General features: G+C 34.4%; 1 long non-coding RNA gene across 2 annotated transcripts; it reads right to left on the reverse strand.

The window, feature by feature from the left end:
- Positions 1-886: 886 nt before the first annotated feature.
- LOC105750397 lies at positions 887-24927 on the reverse strand. Of its 2 annotated transcripts, none has more exons than XR_004233816.1 (3): positions 24642-24926; positions 23214-23313; positions 887-1257 (listed from the first exon to the last, which is right to left on the reverse strand). It is a non-coding gene; the product is annotated as an uncharacterized LOC105750397 (long non-coding RNA). The 2 variants fall into 2 exon arrangements; XR_001120994.3 differs by lacking the exon at positions 887-1257 and adding an exon at positions 16199-16592 and having other exon boundaries at positions 24642-24927.
- Between the last annotated feature and the right edge of the window lie 9 nt (positions 24928-24936).

Below are 24936 nucleotides of genomic sequence, written 5' to 3' on the forward strand. Positions count from 1 at the left end.
ATAAATGATTCAATAAACCCAAAGAATTCTAACTATTGGAGTGAAGAGAGACTTGAAGCAACAAGCTTCAAGATTGAAGCTTGAGATCATGAGATCAACATGAGGTCATGAGGACCTACACACCAGAATAGTAGTTGTATAAAGGAACAGAAGGTTACATACATATACAAGAGATATCGTGAAGTTAAAAACAATAAGACTTGGAAACAGATTGGATCTAAGGTAAGTGAGAGTGAGGAGTTCAGATAACACCAAAATCATAAAGTTAAGTGACTGTGAGAATTAACAAAAATAGGGAAGAAGAGAGAAGGAGAAGGTGAAAATATGTGTGAAGATAAATTGATTTGGACATGCTGAGTTTCAGACATCTCTGGGACATGCAGTTTGAGATTTCCAATAGGCAGGTGGTAATGGAAAACTAAAGGTGAGGAAAAATGTAAAGACTGAAAAAATATCTATTCACCTTCTACTCAGCTATCAAATTGATCTTCCAAAATTATAAGTCTGATCATCTCATCCCCCTATTCAATAAACTCAAGAGGCTCCCTATTACTTCTAGAACCAAATATAAAGTTATCTAGCTTTTAAAGCCATTTACAACCTCCAAAAGTAGCTTTCCTCCCTTTTCTATTCTGAATAGCAATTTGGAACTAAACCCCAAAAGTCACTAAACTGTGCAAGCCACTACCAAATAGATCTATACTCCTAGAGTAGAAAGAAAAGCAAGAAAGCAAGAAAGAAGGAAAGACAGAAAAAAGGAAAGAAAGAAAAGCAGGAAAGATAGAAAGAAAAAAGACAGAAAGAAAAAGAAAGAAGGAAAAGAAGGAAGGAAGGAAGGAAGAAGGGAAGAAAGGAAGGAAGAGAGAAAGGAAAGGAGGGAGGGAAAAGGAAGAAAGATGCCATTTATAAAAATTATTTTTAGCGGGTCTTTCTGCACTAGCAAACAGCTGGAAACTGAGGGAGTGACCATTTGTTAGGCAAAAACTAAACAAATTATGGCTTTTTTTTTTTTTTTTTTTTTTTTTTTGCTGTTCATGAATTTAATTATATCTGATTCTTTCTTACCCGCAAGAGAGGCCCTTCTATCTCCTACCACCTCTCAAAGTCTGTCCAACTTTATGTTCATTGTTTTCATGACATCATCTATCTATTTCATCCTCGGCTGTTCTCTTTTTCTTTTGTCTTCAGTCTTTTCCAACATCAGGATCTTTTCCAGTGACTAAATTATGGTATCTCAATGTAATTGAAAATTTAGCCCTGTAAAAAATGAACAGAGGAATGGGGAAAACTTGCTATGAACTGACACAGGGAAATGAGCAGAATGAGAATAATTTATACAATAGTAACATTATTTTAAAAAATAACTTTGAACAATTTAAGAACTCTGACTAATGACAAAGATTACAGAGGACTGATGATGAAACAAGCTGTCTTCCTCTTGATATGCATGTGATGAACTCAAGATGAATACCAAATCATACATTTTTGGACATAGTCAATATGGAAAGTCCTAAGTCATGAGCTTGATAAGACTCCCTGCCACTCCAACTCATGGTGGCTCCCATACCAGGTACTCGCCAAGATGTAGTACATGACAAGGGCATTATTTAAGCTCCATACCTACACTTCCTGAGGTTATGGATGGATGTTTATGGAGTACTTGAGTATATTAGTAGTATCTACACATCCTGATTGTAAGAGAAAATTATTTCTCTCAACCAATGTATAAAGCAACTCTCTTGTTGGCCTTCAAACTAGTATTAGTAGAATTGATAGTTGTTGGCAACGATTGGGGGGGCGGGGGTAGGGAGTGGTTCTTTTGGTATGCAAACTCTAAACATCTGACAGTGGGGCCAAGGAAATAAGATATACGCATGAATGATGGTTTTCTTCCTAAGGAACACAACTGAAAAGCAGTTATATGTCAATAAGTACTTTTCAGATAAATTTAAATAATGTACCATTCTAGTCAAAGCTAGCATCTGATCATTTTCCATTCACATAGCAGCTTGTTCAAATTCTTAATGATGAAAAGAAACTCAATGGGCATATGAATTCAATCCTACATCATTTATTCTAGCCCCTTCTTTCAGCCCTGAAAATTCTTTTGTATTAATGGATTTTTGAAAGAGATCAGTTAATACTAATAAAGGCTTGTAGACAAGCTATACAAACCAGATGCTTTATTTTTTCAAAAGTCTTATACTTTCTGGAAAATTTCCATTCAAAATAGTCATTCAGTTTGTGGCAGCCCTCTTTGTAGTGGCCAGAAACTGGAAACTGAGTGGATGCCCATCAATTGGAGAATGGCTGAATAAACTGTGGTATATGAATGTTATGGAATATTATTGTTCTGTAAAAAATGACCAGTAGGATGATTTCAGAAAGACCTGCAGAGACTTACATGAATTGATGCTGAGTGAAATGAGCAAGACCAGGAAATCATTATATACTTCAACAACAATACTATATGATGATCAATTCTGATGGATGTGGTTCTCTTCAATAATGAGATGAACCAAATCAGTTCCATTTGTTCAATAATGAATAGAACCAGCTACACCCAGCAAAAGAACTCTGGGAAATGAGTGTGAACCACTACATAGATTCCCAATCCCTCTATTTTTGTCTGCCTGCATTTTTTATTTCCTTCACAGGTTAATTGTATATTATTTCAAAGTCCGATTCTTCTTGTGCAACAAAATAACTGTATGGATATGTATACATATATTGTATTTAACATATACTTTAACATATTTAACATGTATTGGTCTACCTGACATCTGTGGGAAGGGGTGGGGGGGGAAGGAAGGGAAAAATTGGAACAAAAGATTTTGCATTTCTCAGTGCTGAAAAATTACCTATGCATATATCTTGTAATTAAAAAGCTATAATAAAGAAAAAACATAGTCATTCAGTGTTGACATGATTTGGAATAATGCATACTCATGGAGTTTAATAACAGTTTATCATTTTTAATTTTTTAAAAGTTCGATCCACAGAATTAATTGATGTTTTCTCCATTCTTTCTTTTTTTTAAAAAAAAAATACTATATATTTTTAAAGAATTTATTTAGTTAACTAATTGTTTTAAAACACAGACATTATTATTTATAAATTTATTTCATGTCATGTTTAGGGGGAAAAGGGGAAAATTGAATTAGCATCTTTTTTTTCCATGAAAGATATCTGATAAATTTATTGTAATTTTATATGAATATATGTACTTTTTGTATTTTAAAATGGATATTTTGGAGAAATTGCTGACATTCCTAAGAATTTTATAAGAATCTGTGACCCATCTCTAAGTTAGCTATTTCTCATTTGTATGATTTAAAAAATACTGCAAACTGTGAAGTTATTTTCATTACTACATTACTATTTTGTGACTACAAGAGAAGTACTAAAATATCTCCTGCTTTTGAAATCCTGTTCTTTTGCCTTACTTAAGTGCCTTACTTTGATCAGACTAATGAATTGATTTATACTTATCAAAAAATATAAAAGAAAGAAAATTTAAGTTTAAAAAGTTTTCATTTCTGGGGGTGGGGGTGGGGAAATGTCTGCTGTATTTTATGTTTGCTAAATTCAAAATAAAACTTTAAACTGATGGGAAAACTGGAGAGCTATCTGGCAGAAATTAAGTTCAGATCATAACATACCATATACTAAAAGAAATTCCAAAGGGAGACATGGCCTATAAATAAAAAGTCATATCATAAGTAAATCAGAAGAGAATAAAACATGCATTTTTGTGACATGAATAATCCCCAATGCAAATTAGGCAAGTTTTTCTTTAAAAGCTTTTGAGTCTCTGTTTGAGATTTGATTGATCCAGGGGATTAAAGATTCAGGCTTGATACTACTTCTTGGTCCTCTGAGTACAAACTAGTCACAGGAAGCTCTAGTGATGCTAGAATGTTTAACTGGTAGACATGATGGATTGATAATTCAGGAAAAGAAATTTTTTACTCAGCTGAATCAACCAAGCTGTCCTCAATGGTTTTTCTTGTTGATTATCCTTCTCTTATAGCTAAATAAATCTCTTTTTGTTAATTGTTGAATTTTCGAGTTTTAATTTTGTTTCAATATAAATACTAAAATAGTAGGGGATTGGCCTGAGGCAAGTCCTGTTGAAAACACATTTTAGAATGAGGGAACACTTCCTGACTATGGGACAGAGAGGATCAGAGAAAATAAAATGGACAGCTTTAAAAATTAATTAATTTATTTAACTTAATAGGTTTTCCCCCCCAAATACATGCAGAGCTTTCACACCTCTGCAAAACCTTGTGTTCCACATTTTTCTCCCTCCATTTCTTTATCCCTCCCCTAGATAGGAAGTAGTCCAATATAGGTTAAACATGTGCAATTCTTCTAAATATATTTCCATATTTGTCATGCTATGCAAGAAAAATCAGCTCAAAAGGGGAAAAAAGAGAAAGAGGAAAAAAAAAAAGGAAGCAAGCAAACAACAAAAGATGAAAATACAATGCTTTGATCTACATTCAGTCTCCATAGTGCTCTCTCTGGATGCAGATAGCACTTTCCATCACAAATCTATTGGAACTTCCTTGAATCACCTCATTTTTGAAAAGAGCCAAGTCCATCACAGTTGATTATCACAAAATCTTGTTGCTATGTACAATGTTCTCTTGGTTCTACTCACTTCACTTACCATCAGTTCATTTAAGTCTTTCTGGGTTTTTCTGAAATCATCCTGCTTATCAAAATGAAGTTTTGATTATATATAACTGAAATGCTTTTGTATACATAAAATCAATGCATTTTGTTAGAAGAGAAACAGGCAATTAGGAATAGATTTTTACTGCAAACTTCTCTGATAAAGGTCTGCTATCCAAAATATACAGGGAAATGATTTAAATATAAAAACAAGAGCTGTTTTCTTTTTTCCTTCTTTTTCATTTTAAAAAAATATTTTTCTTTCTTTTTTGTTTTTTTTAAATTAAAGCTTTTTTTTTTCAAAATATATACATGGATAATTTTCAACATTCACCTTTACAAAATGTTGTGTTTTAAATTTTTCCTTCTGTTCCCTCACCCTCTCCCCTAGATGACAAGTAATCCAATATATGTTAAACATGTGCAATTTTTCTGTACATATTTCCACAAATATCATGCTGTACAAGAAAAATCAGGTCAAAAAGGAAAAAAATGAGAAAGAAAGCAAAATGTGAGCAAACAACACAAAGAATGAAAATACTATATTGTGATCCACATTCAGTTCCCACAGTCCTCTCTCTGGGTGCAGATGGCTCTTTTCATCACAAGACCATGGAACTGGCCTGAATCATTGCAAGAGCCATTTTCTAATAGATAAGTGATCAAAGGACATGAATAAAGAATTCTCAAAATAATAAAAGCAAGCTATCAAGAGCCGTTTTTAAAAATGCTCTAATTTACTTGTTTTCTTCAATATTTTTGTGCCTCTTTTACCAAGTTATTGATTCTCTTGCATTTTCTTGCATCATTCTCATTTCTTTTCCTAATTCTGTTTCTACATTGTAGCCATCTTCTGAGTTTGTCTTAGTTTTCCCGGCTACCATAGTAGTTCCTTATAATCAAGTTTTTTTTGTTGTTGTTGTTTGTTCATTCTTCTGGCCTATTTATTGATTTTGAACTTTGTTTTTTTTTCTTTTTTTTAAAATTATAGCTTTTTATTTGCAAGATATATGCATGGGTAATTTTTCAACATTGATCCTTGCAAAACCTTTTGTTCCAATTTTTCCCCTCCTTTCCCTCACCCCCTCCTCCAGATGGCATGTAGGCCAATACATGTTAAATATGTTAAGAACTTTATGTTTTTAAAAAACAACAACAACAACAACAAAAAACATGTTCTAGCTGAGGTCTGCTTACCTGGGAATGGTAAGATACCATCTCACTTTGAGGTTTTGTTTGTAGTTATTTGCACAGTTGTCATCTTCTGAGTTTGTCTTAGTCTTCGCTACTACCATAGTAGCTTCTTATAATCAAGTTCTTTTGTTGTTGTTGTTTGTTCATTATTCAGCCTATTTATTGATTTTGAACTTTATGTTAAAACAACAACAACAATTCATGGTAAAATTGGATTCTGCTTACCTGGGAATGGTAAAGTACTATCCCACAATCCAGGTTTTTTTGTGCTGCTATTTTCAGGGTATAGTTCAGAGTTCAGTGTTTCCAAGGTTATATGATCCTGGGAAAGGATGGTATGGTCACTGCTCTTCTGATCTATATTCTGATATTTAAGGGAACTGTTCCTCTGCAGCTGCAAGTGCTAGTCCTCCTCTTGGGCCTGCTCCCTTGTGACCAATTACCAGCACTCTTCTCTGCCCTAGAACTATGACCCAGAACTACATATGGGAAAATCCCAATCAGCATCAGCTGTATTCAGTGCCAGAAAAGGGTTCTTTGTAATTTCTTTCAAACTATTTGATCCCTTTACCATCTCTAAGTGTTCTTGAAGTTGCTATAGCCACTGTTGCCACTACTGCTATTGTATGTGTGGGCTCCTGAGAGGTCTCTCCACCGTGTGAAAGATGTCTCTTTCTGACTTCTTTAGTTTTCTTAGGCTGGAAAAATGTCTTCCCTAGACCTTTTGTTGATTCTGCCACTTCAAAATTTGATTTGAAGTGTTATTTTAAAGTTGTTTGGAGGGAAATGTTGAGAGAGTTCATCTGGTAGCCTCTAATTCATCATCTTGGCTACACCTCTCCAATTTACTTATGATGATAAATATAAGTTAAAGAACTGCTTTCCAGTGGCTAGACCACTTTACAATTCTACAAACAGTGCAATAGTGTACCTATTGTCCCACAACTCTTCTAATAGTTGTCATTTTCCTTTTTTGTTAAATTTGCTAACATGATAGTTATGAGATTAATAACTCAGATTTGTTTTAATTTATAATTCTCTAATTATTAATCATTTGTTCATAGCTAGAATTTCTTCCTCTGAAAACTTCCTATTCATTTCTTTTGACCATTTATCAATTAAGGCATAGTCTTTATTCTAATAAAATATTAATTTTTTCTTAGATCCCTCTTGTTTGTTTAGCATTATAATTTTTGAAAGGTTTTATTGATTTTATTTTGCTCCTCTGTACACAAAATGAACAGAAATTAATTGAAGCATTTGATATTATACTTACCTATGCCAAGCTGAAATTGGCAACTTGGCAAAAAATATTATGAGCCTGAAAAGTGAAAGTCCTGGATCTCCAGATTTAGGTGTCTTCCTATTTCTTTGTCTGAGCATTGATCAAAGAGTGTAGTTCCTGAGAATGAGCATTACCAGCCATAGAGATTACATTTTGAGTAAATTTGAGTTTGAGAGTTCAGGTACTTGGGCTTCCTAAGTTAATGGTCTCCTAACTTATTTTTGATCATCATTAAAAAGTAATTGAGAATATATATCCAAATATGTACTTTTACTTATTTACATCTTATATATACATGCTTATCTATATATGTATTAATAATTATATACATATATTATAAAGCTAACAAAAATATAAAGATGAAATATTTGATTCTTGAGTAAATATAAGGAATCATTAAAGTTTATTGAGGACAGAAGTGACATGGTTGGTTGGATGTGTCCTTTAAGACTATTTATTTCATGGGCTTGAATAAAATGGATTGGAATGGGGTACGTCTTGATATAGAAGGACCAAATAGAAGACGATGTATTGCAACTGTCTAGGTGATGGATGAGAGCCCAAATGAGCATAGTAACTGTGTGAGTGGTGAGAAGAGGATGGAAGCAAAAAATGTAAAAGTAGAAACATCAAGATTTTGACAACTGATTGGATATTTGGGGTGAGAGAGGATGGTGCTTCTAAAACTAAAATTATAATCCTAGTTGGATAGAAAGATGGTGATGTCCTAGATAGAAAGTTTTAAAATGGAATGAATTTCCAATATTCCAGCTATCAAGGCAAGAACTTATTATTCATCAAACAGTTGGTGTGGTGTGCTTTCTAGAGCCCCCAAATTGGGGTGTCAAAATGTACTATCCAGACTAGCTCTCTGGAGGATCTTGGAACCAGCCCGAGTCCTTGGTCTTAGTGGAGGGGTGACAAAGGCAGGAGCCCCATGAGGATGGTCAAAAATGGAGTTCATTTATTTCAAGTCCTCTCAGCCCCTAAATACTTTAGTACAATTACATCACTACAGCACACTGAGCATGTGTCAACTATAGAACCATTACATCACCACATCATCACAGTACACTGTGCAAGTGCTAACTATAAGCACCCTGCTATTGATATGTAAATGTCTCTTTATTGCAAGTATCCCTTGCTTCAAGTAGAACACAGGTGGGCATGCCCCCCTAGACTTCTCAAGAAGGATGAGATACCCCAAAAGGAGATGGGGAGCCAAACCAGACACTGTCAGCAGGTTCTTTCTGGGCTGAAGGGTCCCAGATGGAACACGGTCCCATACTTCCCCCACTATCTGTGGTTCTCTACAAGTTGGAAAAACTGGAATGCAATCTGGCAGCCAGTAAATAAGCATTTATTAAGCATCCATTCCATTGTGAACCAGGCATTGTACCAATACCTGGGAATAAAAAAAAAAAGCAAAAATAGTGCCTAGGAGCTCAATATAATGTGGGAAACAACAAACAAATATGTACAAACAAAATACCTACAGGATAAAAAGGAAATAATTGACAAAGGGAAGGTACCGGAATTCAGAGGGATTGAGAGGTAACATAAATTAGTTATAAACTAATATTTCATATTATATACAAAGATAAACTTCAAAAGGAGATGTTTCAGATATAAAAAGTGACAAATTAGATGAGTTGGGAAGAAATTACCAGTCAGATCTGTGAATAGGGGAAGAACTCATGTTCAAACAAGAACTACAAAAGATCACAGAAGGATGGACAATTCTGATTCAATAAAATTTTAAAAGTTTTTGTATAAATAAAGATAATATGCTTAAAATTAGAAGAGAAGCTAAAAAATGGTGGGGAAATCTTTGTAGCAAGTTTCTATGAAAAAGATCTCATTATAGCCAAGATGGTGGAGTAAAGTCAGGAAGCTGCTCAAGCTCTCTCAGTTTCCCTCAAAAACCACATGAAACCAAGCCTCTGAAAAGAGTCTGATGGAATGAAATCACTCTCCAGCTCAAGACAGACTGAAAAAACTTCAAGAAAAGTCAGTTTCACCACAGTGAAAAGGGTGGTCAGCCCAGTTCAGACAGACTCTTGGAAAGCCAGTGAGAAGGTCTTAATCACAGCAAATCAGCAACAAAGACCTTCAGTCCTGGCTCAATAGAGGAGCAAATCAGCGGGGCAGCTTCCAGTCCCAGCTCAGAAGGCAAACTCTGGGAAACCAGGATGTTTCCTGAAAAGAGAAGGCAAAACTACCCCCCTGGAAACACAAGGGGCCCCTGTACTCAAAGCCAAGGCTTAGAGCTGCACAGGAAATTTGGGAGAGGAAACTCTATACTCTATGAGCAGAGCTCAACCTTAAAAGTTAAAAAAAAAAAAAGAGAGGAAATACCAAAAGAAAAGGAAAGAACATGAGCAAGAAACAGAAGAGAACCTTGACCATAGAAAGCTACTATGGTGACAGGGCAAACCAAAACACAAACTCAGATGAGGACAGAATGTCCACAGAGGAAATTTCCAAGAATGATATGAATTGGTCTCAAGACCAAAGAGGCTTTTTGGAAGTGCTCATAAAAGACTTTAAAAGGCAAATAAGAGAAGTAGAAGAAAAAATGAGAAAGGAAATGAGAGTTATGCATGAGAGAGCCAATAGATTGGAAAAGGAAAGAAAAAAATTGTCTGAAAAAAACAACTCTTAAACAGTAGAATTAACCAAATGGAAAAAGATATACAAAAGGTAACTGAAGAAAATCACACATTAAAAACTAGAACAGGGCAAATGGAAGCTAATGACTTTGTGAGACAGAAAGAATCAGTCAAACAAACTAAAAAGAATGGAAAAAATAGAAGAGAATGTGAAATACCTCATTGGAAAAACAGCTGACCTGGAAAATAGACCTAGAAGAGACAATTTACTTATTATTGGCCTACTTGAAGGCCATGAGCAAAAAAGAGCCTGGATAGCATTCTATTAGAGATCGTTAAGGAAAATTGTCCCAATATTCTAGAAACAAAGGGGAAATACTGATTGAAAGAATATATCAATCACATTCAGAAAGAGATCCCACAAGGAAAACTCCAAGAAACATTGTTGGGAAAATCCGAAACTATGATCTCAAGTTAAAAAATACTGCAAGCTGCCACATAAAAACAATTCAGATACCAAGGAACAACAGTCAGGATTACCCAGGATCTGGCAGCTTTTACAATAAAGGATCTGGAATACCACATTCTGGCAGGCCAAGAACCTGGGGTTACAACTAAGAATTACCTACCTAGCAAGATTCAGCATCATCTTTTAGGGGAGGTAAAGGAGTTTCAATGAAGTAAGAGACTTTTAATGATTTCTATTGAAAAAACCAGAACTAAACAGAAAATTTAATCTATAAACACAGGGCTCAAGAGAAGCATAGAAAAGTAAACAGGGGAAAAAAAAAAAAAAATATATATATATATATATATATTATTTAAAGGTTAAATTATTTACATCCCTAGAAAGGAAAACATATCTATAACTCTTGAGAACTATATCTGTCATTGGAGCAGACAGAGCAGGGGCTATTACATGGATTGAGAGTGTGGTTATGAATTCATTCTGATGTGATAACATTAAAGAAAAAGACATTAAGGAATGGGGAAAAGTCTGTACTGGAAAAAAGAGGAAAGGAGAATGGGAAACTTAGTTTTCAAGAAAAGGTGCAAAAGACCTATTATAATCAAGGGAAAGAAAGCAGGGGATAAGCATTGTCTGAAGCTTTATCTCATAAGTTTGGGCTCTAAAAGGGAATAACTTAATCATTCAGTTGGGTATAGAAATTTATATAATCCTATAAACAAATAAGAGGAGAGAGAAGAAAAGAAAAGGGAGGGATAGGATAGAAGAGAGGGCAGAAAAACTAGGAGAAAAGGTAAGAGAAGGGGAAGAATTGGTAGAAGATAAGGTAGTAGGTAGAGTGCGTTTAAAAAAAAAACATTACTAAGAGAAGGAGAGAGGGGTTATAGGAAATAAGGTAGTGATTGGAGTGAGTAAAAAAAAACCACGAATGAGGACAGAGTGGAAAGAGAGAACAAAAATATATACAAGGGAGAAAATAAGATAAAGGAAAATACAGAGCTGGTAGTTGTAACTGTGAATGTGAAAGGGATGAATTCTTCCATAAAACAGAAATGAATAGCAGAGTGCATTAAAAAACAGAATCCTACAATATGTTGTTTACAAGAAACATGTTTGACACAGAGAGACACATAAAGAGTAAAAGTAAAAGGCTGGAATAGAATTTATCATGCTTCAGCTAAAATAAAAAAAAAAGCAGAGGTAGCAATTCTGATCTCAGATAAAGCAAAAGTAAAAATAGAATTTTATTAAAAGAGTTAAGAAAAGAAAGTACATCTTGATAAAGGGTATGGTAAATAAAAAAAATAGCAAAGATACTAAATGTGTATGCACCAAGTGGTAGAGCAAATTCTTAAGAGATTTTAAGCCAATTACAGGAAGAAATAGACAGCAAAACTATTCTTCTGGAGGTCTTCAACTTTCCCCTCTTAGAATCAGATAAATCTAACCACAAAATAAACAAGAAAGAAACTAGGGAGATTAATAGGATCCTAGAAAACTTAGATATAGATTTCTGGAGAAAATTAAATAGGCACAGAAAGGAATATACATTTTTCTTGGTGGTATATGGCACCTACACAAAAATTGACCATGTATTAGGGCATAAAAACCTTACAATCAAATGCAGAAAGGCAGAAATAGTAAATACATAAAAATTATATTCAATAAAGAGTCAGGGAAAAATAAACTAGAAACCAATTGGAAATTAAATAATATAATTCTAAAGAATGAGTGGGTCAAACAACAAATCACAGAAACAATCCATAATTTCATTCAAGAGATTGCCAATAATGAGATAACATACCAAAATTTATGGAATGCAGCCAAAGTAGTTCTTAGAGGAAATTTTATATCTCTAAATAGCTACAAGAATAAAATAGAGAAAGAGATCAATGAATTAGGGATTCAACTAAAAAAGCTAAAAAAAAAAAAAAAAAAAGAACAAATTTAAAATCCCCAATTAAATACCAAATTAGAAATTCTAAAATTCAAAGAAGAGATTAATAAAATATAAAATAAGAAAACTATTGAACTAATAAATAAAACTAAGAATGAATTGGTTTTATGAAAAAACTAGCAAAATAGATAAACCTTTGGTTAATTTAATCAGAAAAAGGAAAGAAAAAAACAAATCACCAGCATCAAAAATGAAAAGGGTGAACTTACCACCAATGAAAAAGAAATTAAAGCAATAATTAGGAACTATTTTGCCCAATGATGTGGCAATATTGAAATGGATGAATATTTGCAAAAATTGCTAAGATTAACAGAAGAGGAAATAAATTACTTAAATAGTCCCATTTTAGAGAAATAAATTGAACAAGTCATTAATAAATTCCCTACACAAAAATCTCCAGGGCCAGATGGATTCACAAGTGAATTCTACTAAACATTTAAAGAACAATTAATTCCAATTCTATGTAAACTATTTGGACAAATAGATAAAGAAGGAGTACTGTCAAATTCCTTCTATGACACAAATATGGTACTGATACCTAAACCAGGAAGAGCCAAAACAAAGAAAGAAAATCACAGACCAATCTCCCTAATGACTATTGATGCAAAAATTGTAAATAAAATATTAGCAAAGAGATTACAGCAACTTGTCAGCAGAATATACACTATGACCAAGTGGGATTTATACCAGGAATGCAGGGTTGGTTCAATTATATCAGGAAAACTATTACCATAATCGCTTATATCAATAACAAACCCAACAGAAAGCATATGATAATCTCAATAAATGCAGAAAAAGTTTTTGACAAAAAAACAGCACCCATTCCTATTAAAAACACTAGAGAACATAGGGATAAAGGGAGTGTTCCTTAAAATATAAGCCGTATCTATCTAAAACCTACCATAAGCATTATTTGTAATGGAGAGAAGGTGGACACATTCTCAATAAAGTCGGGGGGTGAAACAAGGATACCCATTATCACAATTATTATTCAACATTGTACTAGAAATGCTGGCTTTAGCAATAAGAAAAGAAAAAGAAATTAAAGGAATTAGAATAGGCAATGAGGAAATAAAACTATCACTCTTTGCGGATGATATGATGATATACTTAGAGAATCCTAGAAAATCATCTAAAAACCTACTGGAAACAATTCACAGCCTTAGCAAAGTTGTAGGATATAAAATAAACCCACACAAATCATCAGCATTTCTATATAGTACTGACAAAGTCCATCAAAAAAAGATAAAATGAGAAATTCCATTTAAAATTACTGAAGACAAAATAAAATACTTGGGGGTTTACCTGCCAAGGCAAATCCAAGAATTATATGAACATAATTACAAAACACTTCTCACACAAATAAAGTCAGATCTAAACAATTGGAAAAATATCCATTATTCATGGCTAGGCCAACATAATATAATAAAAATGATAATTCTGTCTAAATTGGTTTACTTGTTCATTGACATGCCAATCAAACTGCCAAATTGTTTATTTTATAAAACTAGAAAAAATAATAACAAAATTCATCTGGAAGAACAAAAAGTCAAGAATATCAAGGGAATTAATGAAAAAAAAAAATACAAAGGAGGGTGGCTTAGCAATACCAAACCTAAAACTATATTATAAAGAAGCAGTAATCAAAACCATTTGATACTGGCTAAGAAATAGAGTGGTGGATCAGTGGAATAGATTAGATACACATGACACAATAATGAAGACCTATAGCAATCTAGCATTTGATAAACCCCCAAATACCAGCTTCTGGAATGAGAACTCAGTATTTGACAAAAATTGCTGGAAAAACTGGAAAATAATATGTCAGAAATTCAGCATAGACCTACATCTCACACCCCATACCAAAATAAGGTCAAAATGGATACATGATTTGGGTATAAAAGATGATTCCATAAACCAATTAGAAGAACAAGGGATAATTTATCTATCAGATCTTTGGAGAAGGGAGGAATTTATGACAGAAGAACTAGAGCAATTATGAAAGGACAACTTTGATTACATTAAACTAAAAAGTTTTTTTCAAGACACAACCAACAGAAATAAGATTAAAAGTTAAGTACACTAGATCTAAAATTATATTATAAAGCAGCAGTTACCAAAACCATTTGGTATGGCTAAGAAATAGATTAGTTGATCAGTGGAATAGATTTGGTTCAAAGGACAAAACAGTCAATAACTTTAATACTCTAGTGTTTGACAAACCCAAAGACCCCAGCTTTTGGGATAAGAACTCATTGTTTGACAAAAATTGCTGGGAAAATTGGAAACTAGTATGGCAGAAACTAGGCATTGACCCACACTTAATGCCGTACACCAAGATAAGGTCAAAATGGGTTCATGACCTAGGCATAAAGAATGAGATTATAAATAAATTAGAGGAACACAGGATAGTTTATCTCTCAGACCTGTGGAAGAGGAAGGAATTTATGACCAAAGAAGAACTAGAGATCATTACTGATCACAAAATAGAAAATTTTAATTATATCAAATTGAAAAGTTTTGTATAAACAAAACTGATTCAGACAAGATTAGAAGGGAAGCAATAAACTGGGAAAACATTTTTACAGTCAGAGGTTCTGGATAAAGGCCTCATTTCCAAAATATATAGAGAATGGACTTTAATTTATAAGAAATCAAGCCATTCTCCAATTGATAAATGGTCAAAGAATATGAACAGACAATTCTCAAAGAAATTGAAACTATTTCTAGCCATGTGAAAAGATGCTCCAAGTCATTATTAATCAGAGAAATGCAAATTAAGACAACTCTGAAATACCACTACACACCTGTCAGACTAGCTAGAATGATAGGGAAAGATAATGCAGAATGTTGGAGGGGATGTGGGAAAACAGGGACACTGATACATTGTTGGTGAAATTGTGAATACATCCAGCCATTATGGAGAGCAATTTGGAACTATGCTCAAAAAGTTATCAAACTGCATACCCTTTGACCCAGCAGTGTTACTATTGGGCTTATATCCCAAAGAGATCTTAAAGAAGGGAAAGGGACCCATATGTGCAAGAATGTTTGTGGCAGCCCTCTTTGTAGTGGCCAGAAACTGGAAACTGAGTAGATGCCCATCAATTGGAGAATGGCTGAATAAATTGTGGTATATGAATATTATGGAATATTATTGTTCGGTAAGAAATGACCAACAGGATGATTTCAGAAAGGCCTGGAGAGATTTACACGAACTGATGCTGAGTGAAATGAGCAGAACCAGGAGATCATTATATACTTCAACAATAATACTATATGATGATCAATTCTGATGGACGTGACCATCTTCAGCAATGAGATGAACCAAATCAGTTCCAATAGAGCTGTAATGAAATGAACCAGCTACACCCAGCGAAAGAACTCTGGGAGATGACTAAGAATCATTACATTGAATTCCCAATCCCTATATTTTTGTCTGCCTGCATTTTTGATTTCCTTCACAGGCTAATTGTACAATATTTCAGGACCTGATTCTTTTTGTACAGCAAAATAATGGCTTGGACATGTATACTTATTTTGTATTTAATTTATACTTTAATATATTTAACATGTATTGGTCATCCTGCCATCTAGGGGAGGGGGTGGGGGATAAAAGGGAAAAAATTGGAACACAAGGTTTGGCAATTGTCAATGCTGTAAAATTACCCATGCATGTAACTTGTAAATAAAAAGAAAAAGAAAAACAACTTTGAAAGATTGATCAACTATGATTTCAAAGAACTCATAATGAAAAATTCTAGTTAGATTAGCTCAATATGATAAGACATGGTTTCAGATATAGTTAATGTGGATTTTTTTGGGGTGATTAGGGCTTGACTGTAATTATTTTTTTCTCATTAATGAGGGAAATCAAAGGTGGATAAAGATTGAATTTAAACAAAAAAGGGGGGTTGCTGAGACATCTTTTTCTATTTAATGCAGAGAATAATTGGAACAAAATTAGAAAAAACTACAAACAAGCAGGTTAGCTTTTGAAAGGTATAGATTGAATTTATTGCCTCCTTAAAAAGAAAAGCAAGCTGTACATAATATAAAAGTATTCTGTTCCATTTGTTCCCTAAACTTGTGCATTTGGTGGATCTTTTAAAAAAAAATACTTAGTTATTCTGTGTAATCTGCATTTGTCCCACCCACAGAGTTATTACCATGGAAACTAGGTATCTTTCCAGCAAGGCAGGTAGACTCCCCAGAGTTCCTGAGGTTCTAGTGATCTGTGCTTGATCTTGAGTGGGTTTCTGGGAAGAAGCCAAGTCTGTTGCAGGAGAGGAGGAGCTATGTAAAGCTGATGGAGGATCAGGATGAGGCATCTCAAGGACTCCAGATTATTCTAGTATTGTGGCTGGCAAGGATTGAGGCAATTATGATAGCCTAAAAAAAAAAAAAAAACAAAACCCGAGGCCAGACCCAAGCTGCTGACCAGGCATAAATCTTGAGAATTGAAAAGGTTACAGCCAACCCTGGAGCCTGTAAGGAGCATTAGCTTAATTAACAACATCTTTCTTTCCTCGCCTTTGTTCCTGTAGAGAGAAGCCATTTTGCATTCACTTGCTGCTTTTCTCCTTGTCTCTTACTGGCTGTTAGTCCAAGTAGCCAACATTGGGGAGTTTCAATTTCCCTATTTAGTTTCATATTTATGCTATTTTAATTATAATAATAACCATGTTATTATAATAATCGTTATATTATTATAAAGCTTAATAGTTATAAACTCTGCTAGTGCTTAGTTATTAAATGCATAAACCGAGAGTGAAGAAGAGAGGGAGAGAAGCCAAATGCTTTAAAGGAATGAGAAATAATTTGTGCCCTAAATGGAATTTGGGGGGAAAGGGGTAAAGCTAAAGGCAAAATGCCTGTGTAATTGATTATCAGTGTATTAGACATTATTTAAATCCTAGATTTATTATTTCTCTTTTTAATATATTTTTCTTTTGTTAAATGTTTGCCACTTACACATAGATTTAAACATTTTTTTAAAATTGAGCTCCAAATTCACTCCTTTTCTCCTGCCCTTCTCCACTCCTTGAGAAAACTAGCAATTTGATAGCTATTATACGTGTGAAATCATGCAAAACATATTTCCATATTAGCCATGTTACAAAAGAAAATGCAGATTAAAAAAAATCCACAAGAGAAGGAGAAAGTAAAAAAAAAAAATTTGCTTCAATCTGTCTTTAGAATTCATCAGTTCTCTCTGTAGGAGTGAACAACATTTTTCATCATGGGTTCTTTGGAATTGTTTTGGATCTTTTAGATCAATTGTTTTTTCTTGATCGGAGTAGATATGAACTAAGTCTTTCACAGTTGATCATCCCTACAATATTGCTGTTATTATGTACAATGTTCTTTTGGTTCTGCTCAATTCACTTTATATCAATTCATATATGACTTTCAAGGTTTTTCTGAAACCATCCAGTTTGTCACCTCTTACAGCACAATAGTACATCACAATCATATATCAAGGGGCAGCTAAGTGGCTAGGACAAAGGGAGGGAGAAAAAAAATTTGGAACACAAGGTTTTGCAAGGGCAAATGTTGAAAATTATCAATGCTTATATTTTGAAAATAAAAAGCTTTAAAAAAAATAAAGATACCAATAAAAAAAATACTGTCCTGAAAACAAAATAAAGCAAAATAACTGATGAGGTCTTGGGTGACTAGGGGTTGACATAGAAAGCCTGAAATATACTTCTTGAAGCACGCAGGGAAAGACATTGAAAGTGATCAGTTCAGCCTTACAGTTCCACTCCTGTAGCGAATCCCCAAAGATACCATTTGACTGTGTATATATTCTTATGAGATCAGAGATAATGGAAAAATAACTTATGTACAGAAATATTTGTTGAAGCAAAAAATTAGAATCAAGGGTATGCCCATCGATTGAGGAATGACTTAACAAATGAAAGTATGTGAATGTTACAAAATACTTAATTCTAGCATTCTTAAGAAATTATGAATATGACAGATTCAAAGAAACCAGAAAAACATGTACCAATTGGTGAAGTAGGATGTAAGCAGAAATAAATGTAGAAGCTCTTTTTGTGATAGCAAAGAAGTAGAAAATAAGTAGATGACTTCAATTGGGGAAAGGCTGAATAAGTTATGGTATATGAAAGTAATGGAATATTACTGTTCTGTTAAAAAAAATGATGAACAAGCTGATTTTAAAAAGGGCTGGAAAGATTTACCCAAAATTGATGCTGAGCAAAACAAACAGAACCAGGAACACATTGCACACAATAACAGTAAGATTGTATGATGATCAATTATGAAAGACTTGGTTCTTCTCAGTGATCCAAGGTAATCCCAATAAACGTTGGAGAGAAAATGCTATCTGCACCAGAAAGAGAACTATGGAGATTGAATATAAATTAACACATATTATTTTCATTTTTTTCTATTTTTTTTCCTCTCATGGTTTTTTGCTTTTGTTTTGATTTTTCTCTCCCAGCATGCTTCATAAAAGTTAATATCCATGTATAACCACCAAAAATAAAATAATTTTTTAAAAAAGAATCTGAGTAAAACCAAGTGAATAATTTATGCAATGCTGACTAATGGCCAAGGAAAATCCCTAATAAATACTATAGGACTTCTTGAAGAAGAAGACTAGCTGCAATAGGATGAATCCAAATCCTTGGTTTGGCTTCCCAGAAGACATGGACTTTGAGAAAGACAATACAGAGCCAAGATGATATGTCAAATACCTTGCAAACTGTTTCCAGTTTAAATGGTTTTAAGTATTAATCTCTCAGCACAGTACAGCAATAATTTGCCCATTACTTTGTTTCTGTCAGTGTTCTGTATTTAGCATTTCATTGGAATATAGTAAATATCTATTCCATACCTGATTCAAATTGTGTATAGAATAGCTTTTTAATTTCCCTATTTGGGGAAATCTTAAGCATGAATTAAAATGTAGTCTTTAAGTACATTTCCTTTAAGTAAAAACACCCCAGAGGTATTTATTCTGGGGGACATAATGAGCTAAAATATGTGAGAAAAAGTCTAATTTCTCTTTTAGAGTCAGTCAGGTTCTGCTATGGCAGAACTCAGTCCAAAACATGTACATAGATAGGTCTAGAGCTGTGAGGAGATCTTTAGCAAGAAGGAATGAGGTCTCATTGTCTTTGCTGACTTGAGTCCAGCAGTGCTTCTTAGTATTAGATGAAAAAGAACATGTTAATTTGTGTTTTTCTAAGTCAATATGCAGCCTAGGGATCCATTCTATTTGAATTTGACACTACTGATCATGAGTCATTCAGGTCTGGCAAACAATTTCTTTGCCCCATTTTGGGTTGCAAGTTTGCTGTGAATTCACAGTGCACAATTAGCTTACACAAACTGAGACAGGTATTAAAGGCAATGTTCCACACCCATAATCTTCCAGCTCAGTAAATAAGGGAGGAAGGTGAATTTTCTCATCACTTTTCTTGGGCTATTAGGCTAAGCTTAGTCATTACAATCACAGCATATTTAATTTTCTTGGTTGTTTTTGTTGCTATTGTTCTTTCCATTTGCATTTTTTTGGATCATTATGTTTATTTTCCTGTCTTTGTTTATTTTGCTTGGCATTTTTTCATATAAAACATCCTATGCTTCTCAGTTGTTGTTTTTTCCTTACACTCAGAATACTTCATATTCATGAGCCACATATCTTTAGCTATTCCTCATTTATAAGTATTATTTTGGATTATTCTTCTTACAAATACAGGTTACACGAGAAAGTAGGTTTGACAATATTATATGATGACCAGTTCTGATGGACCTGGCCATCCTCAGCAACGAGATCAACCAAATCATTTCCAATGGAGCAGTAATGAACTGAACCAGCTATGCCCAGAGAAAGAACTCTGAGAGATGACTAAAAACCATTACATTGAATTCCCAATCCCTATATTTATGCACACCTGCATTTTTTATTTCCTTCACAAGCTAATTGTACAATATTTCAAAGTCTGATTCTTTTTGTACAGCAAAATAACGTTTTGGTCATGTATACTTATTGTGTATCTAATTTATATTTTAATGTATTTAACATCTACTGGTCATCCTGCCATCTAGGGGAGGGGGTGGGGAGGTAAGAGGTGAAAAATTGGAACAAGAGGTTTGACAATTGTTAATGCTGTAAAGTTACCCATGCATATAACCCTGTAAATAAAAGGCTATTAAAAAAAAAAAAAAAAAAAGTAGGTTTGAGATAAGACAGTACATGGGACAAAATCAAAGCTCTTAAGAATCCTTTTGACACAGTCCTAAAGATGTTCTGCTCAGTATGACTTAATTTTTCTTCTTTGTGAAGCCTTGAACTTTCCTTTCCTCATCATGTTTCCTGAAGCAAATAGTGTCACCAATTGATCTAGAGACACTTCAAGGATGTCAAATGGGAAGATGGCAGTACAAAATACTTTACTCCTCCGTCAAAATAGGACTGGGATTTGAGGAAACCAAGGCTAGACTTTCTCTGCTTTTCCTTGGATGCCAAATGATGCTTTCTTAGGAGTATGGCTAGAATGCTCTCTTCTCCACTGCTGGGTGCTTGAATCTCTCAGGAATAAACTGCCTCAATATTTTATTGACAGCCCATAGAACATAATTAAGTTTCCTCAGTCAATCAGAACATATTTCTTTTTATATTTTGGAGAGATATTCAGGCCTTCTTCCTATCTGTTAAATGTAATAGGGGTACAGCAGATAGGAATGGTATGAATTAACTTATTTATTCAAATAGTTGTTTATTCATGTAATTTATTAAAATTATATACCGACCTCTTTACCCTCATTCTGCTCTTCATTAAGAGGTTCTTCAGCTCCCAGGACTTTGGAGGATTGAGTTTACCCCAGAGGAGCTGGACCACATAAAACAAGGGTCAGACTCTTTTTCTTGAATTCTTTTAATTCTTACCCCCTACCCTAAAAAAGTACCTGGAAAAATTACTTAAAGTTTAGGTTTCAATCATATCTCCCCAAAATATAGAGTCCTTCTCCTTTCTCTTAAAGGAACTAAAATTCTCCCACACACACACACACATACACTTAATAGTATTTTATTTTTTTCAATTACATGTAAACTTTTCAACATTAACTTTCTTTCTTTTTTTTTTTTTTTTTATTTAATAGCCTTTTATTTACAGGATATATGCATAGGTAACTTTACAGCATTAACAATTGCCAAACCTCTTGTTCCAATTTTTCACCTCTTACCCCCCCCCCCTCCCCTAGATGGCAGGATGACCAGTAGATGTTAAATATATTAAAATATAAATTAGATACACAATAAGTATACATGCCCAAAACGTTATTTTGCTGTACAAAAAGAATCAGACTCTGAAATATTGTACAATTAGCTTGTGAAGGAAATCAAAAATGCAGGTGTGCATAAATATAGGGATTGGGAATTCAATGTAATGGTTTTTAGTCATCTCCCAGAGTTCTTTTTCTGGGCATAGCTGGTTCAGTTCATTACTGCTCCATTGGAAATGATTTGGTTGATCTCGTTGCTGAGGATGGCCTGGTCCATCAGAACTGGTCATCATATAGTATTGTTTCAATATTAACTTTCATAAGATTTTGAGTTCTAAATTTTTTCTCCCTCCTTCACTTTCTATTCCCCAAGATGGAAAATGATTTGATATAGGTTATAATGTACAATCATATTAAACATACTTTTACATTAGTTATACTGTGAAAGAAAAGTCAGGACAAAAGGGAAAAACTACAAGAAAGAAATAACAACAAAAAAAGTGAAAATAGTGTGCTTTGATTTGTATTCAGGCTCCACAGTTCTTTTCTCTGGATGTGGATAGCATTTTCCACCATGAGTCCTTTGAAATTCTTAGATCACTGTATTACTGAGAAGGACTAAGTCTGTTATAGTTGATTATTGGGCAATGTTGCTGTTACTGTGTACAATGTTTCCCTGGTTCTTCTCACTTCACTTTGCATCAGTTCATGTAAGTCTTTCCAGGTTTCTCTGAAATCTTCCTGCTCATCATTTTTTACAGAACAAGAGTCTTCCATTACATTCATATACCAGAACTTATTCAGCCAAATTAATGAGTATCCTCTTGATTTCCAATTTTTTGCTACTCCAAAAAGAGCTGCTATAAATATTTTTGCACATGTAGGTCCTTTCCTCTTTTTTTAATGATCTCTTTGGGATAGAGACCTGGTAGAAATATTGCTGGATCAAAGGATATACATAGTTTTATAGCTCTTTGAACATAAGCAACTGAAATTCTAGGATGAGCAAAATCACAATATTGAACCTGGTTTTCCTCAAAAAGAAGTAGAAAGGCATTAGAGGTAAAATACTGAGAAGATCTAGGGTAACTATTTATTTCCTCTACACAAAAGAAAGTCTAAAAACAAAAGATTCACAAGGGTCCATAAACAAAATACTTAATAAGGCAGCAATGATGATAATGGCTGGAGCACTTCAATGTTTGCAAAGCACATTATAAACATTATGTCATTTTACCCTCACAACAACTCTGGGAAGTTAATACTATTGTTTATCCCCATTTTACAGATGAGGTACCTGAGTCAGGAAACATGTGTTTGAGGCCAGTTTTGTACTTAAGTCTTCCTGACTTCCAGGCTTCTCTCCTAGTGCCCTCAATACTACTGTTATATTCTCCTGTGAGATTTAAAATGAACAAAACATAAAGTATTTTGTGTGTCTGCTGAATAGATATTTTATCTTTCTGCATGGCAGACAAGTCTCTCAAGGTCCACTTCTGCTGCAGCATAGCTCAAATAAGAGACTGAAGGATGATTTCTCAGACTCTTGAACTCAACACAAGATTGCCTTGGAGACAGGACATGTACTACTTGAGAAAATGGAAAAGTCAGTTAGGGACCTCAAGGCCCTGGCTCAGCTGGTTTCACTGCTATGTATTTAGTAGCTATGATGGTATCTAGGCAGATAAAAGGATGTTACTCTTCTTTTTTCCCTTCATGGGGGTATTCTAGAGAGGAAAAGCTACTTACCACTCAGCAGAGCTGAGAAAAGGAGTCCCAGGGCAAAATTCCTCCCTTATGGTCCTCTTAGTTGATGTAAGTTTGATGAAATCTTTTCTACTTTCAACTTCTGGGGAATGAAAAATAATGAATTTGCTTTGTTGTTCCAAAAAGACAAACTCTAGAAATGAACACATTTCTAGACGAGATAAAGAATGACAGATATTTTAGCTTTGACCCTATATACTTTTAGCTTTGACCCTATATACCTTCACGATTCCTTTTTTATTTTCATATTATTGTAGATGCTGTTTTCTATGTAAATAAAACCATTTGCATTGTATTTAGAGATCACATCTATTAGAGATGTCGCTTACAGTCTGGTTTAGAATTGGTGACCTCTTTCTCATCCTCCCAAATCATCTTTCTACTGTGGAGAAAATCTCTTAAACAAAACCTAAACTCTTGTCTGGGTTCCACGCAGAAGGGATTAATTAAATCCTTTCTAGAAAGGTACTCAGTGTAGAAATAGATTATATAGAGGGTAGCTACTTATTTCCTCCACAGCAAAAGAAATGCTTAGAACACAAAATCTTTTCATAAGCACTGACGAATACTTAAAACACGAAACAATAATCCATCAGTTTTGCTATATTCTTCTGGGAAAAAGGAAAAGCTTATAGGACAGTTGTGGAACCACTAAACATTTCATCTGTCTGAGCAACTTAAGATCTGTATCTTCTGGCCAACCAACCATCCTCCTAAATATAGCTTTGTTTTCAAAAAGGATGTGACTACAAGTAAAATCTCTCACTGTGCAAATGATACACAAATCCCTCAAATACTCTGTACTGCTCTAGTTCACTAGATGGCAGCTAGGTGCCATCCCTTCTAGTGCTAGGGCACTATGTTACAGATAAATCAACTGGGTTAAGTGACTTGCCCTGGATCACAAGTTAGTAAGTGTCTGAAATCAGTTTTTTCCTCAGGAAGAAGAGTCTCCCTGACTCTAGGCCCAGAACTCTATGCAATGTACCATCTAACTGTCCCTCAATAGCAATAAATACAACATTTAAAATAAAGTGATCGAGGGCATTATTTGGGGGAAGTCGAGGTTTTTTTGGCTTATGTTTTCTTTCACAACATAACATGGAAATGTTTTGTATGATTACGCAACTATAATCGATTTCAAATGTCTCGCCGTATCAATAAGGGAGGTGGGAAGGAAGAAAGGGAATTTGGTTCTCAGGAACGTCAAAAATTGTTTTTACGTGGAGCTAGGGAAAAATAAAAAAATAAAAATAAAAATACATTTTAACCTCTACTACTAAGCAGTAAAGGATGGTCTTGGAGACAGGAAGTCTGAATCCAAATTCTCTCTCGGAAAGGAAAGCCTAGGCAAGCCACTGCACCGGTTTGCCTCAGTTTCTTCTCTAAGAATGGGGATAATAACAGCACCTGACTCCCCTCGGGGTAGTTGAGGATCAGATAGGATATTTGTGAATGGCTCCGCAGTCCGTTATCGGCGTAATCCTCATTGCAGAGTCAGTTTCTCATGAAACCAGCCCTGGGGCCCCACCCCCACCCCCAGCCCAGGGAGCGCGGAGAGGTCCCAGCATAGGGCGGGCTCCAGTTCTGCCTGGCTAACCAGCGCAGAAAGCTCCAGCCCGCTAGACAACCGCTCCTCCCCCAGCCGCAGGGAGGCGCAGTCTGCTCAAACATCCCATGCTCTTAAACCCAGCTAGGAGCCGAT

This window comes from Sarcophilus harrisii, chromosome 4 (genome assembly GCF_902635505.1).
Source record: "Sarcophilus harrisii chromosome 4, mSarHar1.11, whole genome shotgun sequence".
Classification (NCBI taxonomy): domain Eukaryota; kingdom Metazoa; phylum Chordata; class Mammalia; order Dasyuromorphia; family Dasyuridae; genus Sarcophilus; species Sarcophilus harrisii.